This window comes from Muscardinus avellanarius (genome assembly GCF_963383645.1).
Source record: "Muscardinus avellanarius genome assembly, chromosome: 15".
NCBI classification, from domain to species: Eukaryota; Metazoa; Chordata; class Mammalia; order Rodentia; family Gliridae; genus Muscardinus; species Muscardinus avellanarius.
Genome location: NC_137801.1, coordinates 14,968,618 through 14,974,617, shown reverse-complemented (window position 1 = coordinate 14,974,617; position 6,000 = coordinate 14,968,618).

Genomic DNA, 6,000 nt, shown 5'->3' with positions numbered 1-6,000 from the left:
TGAGGGCAGCCTCAGCAATTTAGCAAGGTCTCTCAGCAACTTAGCAAGACCTTGTTTTAATCCATCCATCCATCCATCCATCCATCCATCCATCCATCCATCCATCCATATATACATACATAAATGAATGAATGAATGAATAAAAGTAGGGCTGGGGATGTAGTTTGGAGGGGAAATGCTTCTGGACTCAATCTACAGTAAGGAAAAAAAAAAGACATTAGCTGACTGGGCAGGTTTCAAGCAGGAGCTGAAGAGAAAGAAGGGGGAGAAACACTCTGAAATGTGCCAGGCCAGCACGAAGGCTGAGATGCTGCCTATGTCTGGCTCAGCCTCTGCCGGTGATGGGCCTGCAGGTCAGAATCTCCCAGGATCCTGAAACTAGGCTGAATCAGCGCAACCTAGGTTCTTTGAATTAGCAAAGAAAAGAGAATGTGAATGCTAAAATAGTGAATAAATATTTATTTTTAGATTCTAGATTTGTTCATATATAGTGCTGGGGATTTATCCCAGGCACGAGCATACTCTGCCTCCGTTCCTCCACCCCCAGTGCTAGGGATTCAACCCAGTGCGCCCAGCTTGTTATAGATTTTTTTTTTTTTGCTTTAAAAAGCCTCGCTATTTTTCATAAAATGTTGTGTTGGTACAAAATGTCCATTTTAAAATGAATTAGCAAACACTTTAAAAGTTCTCAGTGTTAGTTTCTAGTATAGTATAAGCCACACAAATATTGGGATCATTAATCAGACATAAGCCACACACACATATTGGGATCATCAATCATTTTTAAGAATGAAAACATATAAAGGGGTTCTTTTTTGTAGGAATGAAAACATATAAAAAGCTATGAAGCGAGCTGGGCATATAGGGGCACATACCTGTAATCCTATTACTTGGGAGGTTGAGACAGGAGAGTCGTAGGTTCGAGGCCAGTCTCAGCAACTTGGCAGGATTCTCAGCAACCTAATGAGACCTTGTTTCAAAACAAAACAAAACAAAACAAAAAAAGGGCTGGATGTGTAGCTTAGAAGTAGAATGCTCCTGGGTTGGATCCCCAGAACCACATATGCACACATACATACCACACACGCACACACAGTATGAAGGAATGGGACGTTTGACCTGGCCAGAGGAGCTCAAGGACTCCTCTGTGGGAGCTTCTGGTCCCACCCTGAGGAGACCACTGAATCCATGGGGTGAGAGCACACCAAGGTTCTAACAGGAGCAGGAAGGGAAAAATGGGAGGCAGCTGTTGGTGCCAGGATGAGTTGACGTTATGCCCCAGTGACACATGAGGGCGCCCTTGCCAACCAGCAGATTTCTTACGGTGATGGGTACAAGATACTGATGAGTTAGTTTTTTCCACTATATTAAAAAAAAAAAAATTAGCCTCTCGTCTATGATGATATAATTTCTACCTCTTGGGCTTCTCTGGTTCAATCTGCATACGAGTAAACATGTGTCACCTGGTCATCGGTTCCGCGCTGGTCCTCACCCCGGCCCAGGGTCCCACATTATTTGGTCACATCCTTCCGGCCCCTCAGGTGGGTGTTGCAGCTCCAGGCAGCTGGCCGTTGTCTCCTGAAGCGGCTCCTGAGGGACCGGGCCTCCGGCGGGGTCGCAGGGAGGATGAAGGACTCTTTTCACTACATGTAACCTCCCTCCGGGAAGCAGGTGAGTGGCCACTGACATCACCCTGCTTTGTGGTGTCAAAGGAGTCCCTTTATCGGCTTTTCCCTTTGCAGGCCCCTGTGCCTGAGGCTGAATCACAGGCAGCAACTAGAGCTAGTCTTCACAGGGAGGGTGAGAGGAGACAGAGGCTGGGGTCAGGGGCATGGCTTCCACCAATGACCTCTCCAGTGCCCTCGGGTCAGTCTTGTGCCTCATGGGACAGTTTTTCCTTTTAAGGATTCGGCCTGGATCAGAAGGCTGTCACCGGGCTCGGGTGATACAATGGTATGATGGGTGCTGTCAATCATGATATTACTAATAAAGTATGGTGTTCATGGAATTATCTTCTCTTTCCTATTTGGAGTGATGGACAATAGGAAAAGGATGCAGACCGAATTGTACCTTAGAAAGATTTTTTCCGGTGGCTAATGATGCTGATCTAATTTTAAAAGACAAATTAGGAGGCTGTTAAAAGAGGCCAGGCAAAAGCCGGGCCTGGTGGCACACTCTTGTAATCCCAGCATTCGGGAGGCTGAGACAGGAGGATCGCAGTTCGCGGACAGCCTCAGCTACTTAGTGAGGCCCTCTGCAACTCAGTGAAACCTTGTTTCAAAATAAAGAATAAAAAATAGGGTTGGGGTGCAGCTCGGAAGTAGAATGCCCCTGGGTTCTATCCCAAGTACTGCAGACTGCAGAGAGAGAGAGAGAGAGAGAGAGAGAGAGAGAGAGAGAGAAAGAGGGAGGGATAGGTATTGAGATTTAAGGGGGATTAAAGGACATTAGAAATAGTGGGACTTGTAGAATTAGGGTACAATTTATACTTGGGAGACTGACACAGGACAGCTTCAGCAAGTAGTGAGACTCTCATCAACCTAATGAGACCCTGCTTCAAAGTAAAAATAAAATAGGGCTGGGGCTATAGCTCAGAGGTAGAATGCCCTTGGGTTCCATCCCCAATACCATAAAAAAAGAAGAGGAGGGAGCTTCAAGAGCTGACTAGGCCAGGGGGATCTGCCGTCATGATGGATCAAAGTATTGCCAGTGAGCGGCTTCCTTACTACAGAAGTGGGTTTCTGACATGAAAGAGCTCAGCAGAGGCTGAAAGTAGACCATAGAACTATCTTTCTGAAGTAAGCTATGCTTTAGTTCCGGGTCCAGGTAGACGTAACTGGCTGTCTTTGCTCATTATGTCCCCCTCATAGCCTATTTCCTTGACTACATCATCAAATAAAAAAAGCTGGTTATATTTTGGAAGTCATGCTATTGCCATCTATATTCAGAGGGTGAAAAAATATCTACTATCAGAGGAAATCATCAGTGAAATATTTCAGGAAAGTTTCCGAATCCCAAGAGACAACTTTCCACATTGAAATGGCCCATTCCAGTAAAATAGACAAAAAATAACACACAGCAATGTCAGTTGTTGGGAAATCATAAAAGATAGATAGATAGATAGATAGATAGAGAGAGAGAGAGAGAGAGAGAGAGAGAGAGAGAGAGGAGTGAAGGATCCTATCATATATAAAAGAAGGAGAAACCAAATGGGCTCTATATTTATTGGTAGCAACAATTATTAAGGCAATGGGGCAATATTTTCAAATTTTTAAAGAGAAATGATTTCCAACCTAGAATTCCATACCCAGCCAAACTATCAGTCAACTGTAAGGGTAGGGAAAAAAATACTTTTCCAGATATTCCAGTATCAAAAATTGATCTCTAATGCTCCTTTCCTCAGGGAGCTAGTGGAGGATTGCTCTACCAAAATATGAAGTGAAATAAGAAAGGAGGCCTGGAACTTCAACCTGGGAGAGAGGTGAAGAGTATCTCCCTTCAGGGTGCTGGAGGAACTTCCCAGGAAGATCAAACTGATAAGACACCATAGTGTTTTGAACATCTTGAAAGGAGATTTACATACTTGACAAAAACTTTGGGTTCAATTAGTGATAAATGCTTGGAAACTTAAATGGAAAAAAAAAACAAAGCAAGAACAAAGCAATGATCAATTTCAGGAAAGACATAAAAATGAGTAAGCAAATTTGGCATGGTGATGCATTACCTGCAATCCCTTAAGAAGCTGAGACAGGAGGATCACAGGTTCAAGGCTGGTCTCTGCAACTTAAAGAGACCCTTAGCAACTTAGCAAGACAATGTACCTAAATGAAATAGAGCTGGAGGTATAGCTCAGAGGCAGGAGAACATCTCTGGATTCAATCCCTAGTAACACACACACACACACACACACACACACACACACACACACACAGCAAGAAAACGTTACTATAGTATATTATCTAATTCAGCTGTGAATGTCATTGACATAATAATAATATAAATATTAATAATGTAAATTAAAATATTCATTTAATTAAAAATATAACAACTATAATTGAAAGGATAGGGTGCACATTTATGTATAGGAAAAATAAAACTCTCGTCTTCTATGGTGTCAACTCAATGAATGATAAAACTGGGTAAATCAACTAGCAACATAAACATGGTGTTTAGCTGGGAAAATGAACTAGTAACCCAAACATGGTGTTTAGAGCTATGCAGGTAAATATTAAAATAGTGATGCTAAAGCCCTGATATCCTAGGTACAGAAACGCAAACCCTGGGCGGGGAGGGTTCCTGGCTGGCTTCCTCCTCCCCCTCAGGACCACAAGGGTCTTGTTTCCCATGTTGGGTTCCCCAATAAGCTCCCTCAAAGACGCTCCAATCCCCTCCCCTCTTACTGGTCGGTCCTAATACTGCCCAGCCCAGCTCTGTCCCCCATTCCCCAGCCCCTGGTAAGAAAACAAACCTGGTACAGAGTCAGATTTCCCTGACAAAGTTGGAGAGATCATCGAGACCGCATTTTGTGTTCTTCTAGCATTTTTCTCCTCCTCATTACAAACAGGCAGCCAGCCCCAGCCATGTCCTTAGCTGAGGGACTTTTGCAAAACAGGCTTGAGTCATGGATCAAAAGCTCACAGGCTGTGCTTGGTGCCTCCCCCCACGCCCCCTCACCCCCTCCCAACAATGAATGTCCAGGTTAACCATGCTACATTCATACTTTTACACATATTCGGATGTAGCTCCTCCATTAATCAGCCTTCTTCCTCTCTTTCTATTCTAGCTTTAAAATTAAAAAATAATAAAAAAGCTCACAGGCGAGGTGGTGCCAGTGTCCTGCAGGGGGCGCCTTGGAGAGGAGCATAGGTGAGAGGGTTTTTCTCCAGCTAAGAAGAAGCCTGCTGAAGTCTGTAAACAAAAGCCTGCCCACGCTGGACCTGGGCCACCTGGACCCCGGACCCCAGGGCTTCAGCCTTGACAGGTACTCCTGGGCAGGGAATGGTACAGGACCTGAAGTGCCAGGCTGCCTCAGCCTGTGGGTGTCCAAGTAGTGGACAGTGAGGAGCGGCCAGCAGGAAGCGGCCAGAAATTTCCATGCAGGTGGGACCCCAGAGCCTTGGCACAGCCCTGGTCGGTGTGCAAGGGTGCTTGGCACAGGTTGACGATGACATATTCCTGCAGTCAACCTGAGGCCGTTGTCACAGTGGGGGGGGCTGTGTCCAGAGGGTGGCCAGGCCAGACCAGAGCCTCACTGGCAAAGGGCAAGGGATGTGTGATGTGGCTAAGTCAAGAGCTGGGCTGGGAAGGGTCTTAGGCTTCATGGACACAGCGAGAGGTAGACAGGGAGGTCTGGGGGTAGGAGTCCTAGCATCCGTATCTCACCTGCCTCAGTGTACCCCACCTGCGGAATTTCTGAAATGTGCTGCGATTAACCCGAAAGGAAGTGAGGGTGGGACGAGGGCCAGCCTGTTCTTCCTGGTGAAGTAGTTCTGGGAGGAAGGAGGATCCTGGCGGCAGTTGAGCCTAAGTAACCTACTGATCTATCTGGGAAGCACAGGAGCCCCTGGGAAGGCATTCTGATTTTGGGCAAAGTGTATCCTCAAGAACTGGCCCAGATGTGACCAGTTTGTCTGGACAAGAATATCCGCAGCCCTAAAAATGAGGAGCTACCAGAAGTCTGCAGCGGCCGTCTCTCACTCAGACACGTCCCCTCGCCCAGCGCCCGGGCGCTGAATCTGTCCTCAGCAGCTGAATCTGTCCCGCAGAAAAGTAGAATGGGCTGAGTGTGGTGGCACAGCTTGTAATCCTAGTACCTGGGAGGATTAGGCAGGAGGATAGCAGGCTCAAGGCCAGTCTCAGCAGCTTAGTGCCCTCAGCAGCTTAGTAAAATCCTGTTTCAAAATACAAAATGAAATAGGGCCAGGGGTGGAGAATGCCACTGGGTTCAATCCCTGGTACCACACACACACACACACACACATCATCATCATCATCATCATC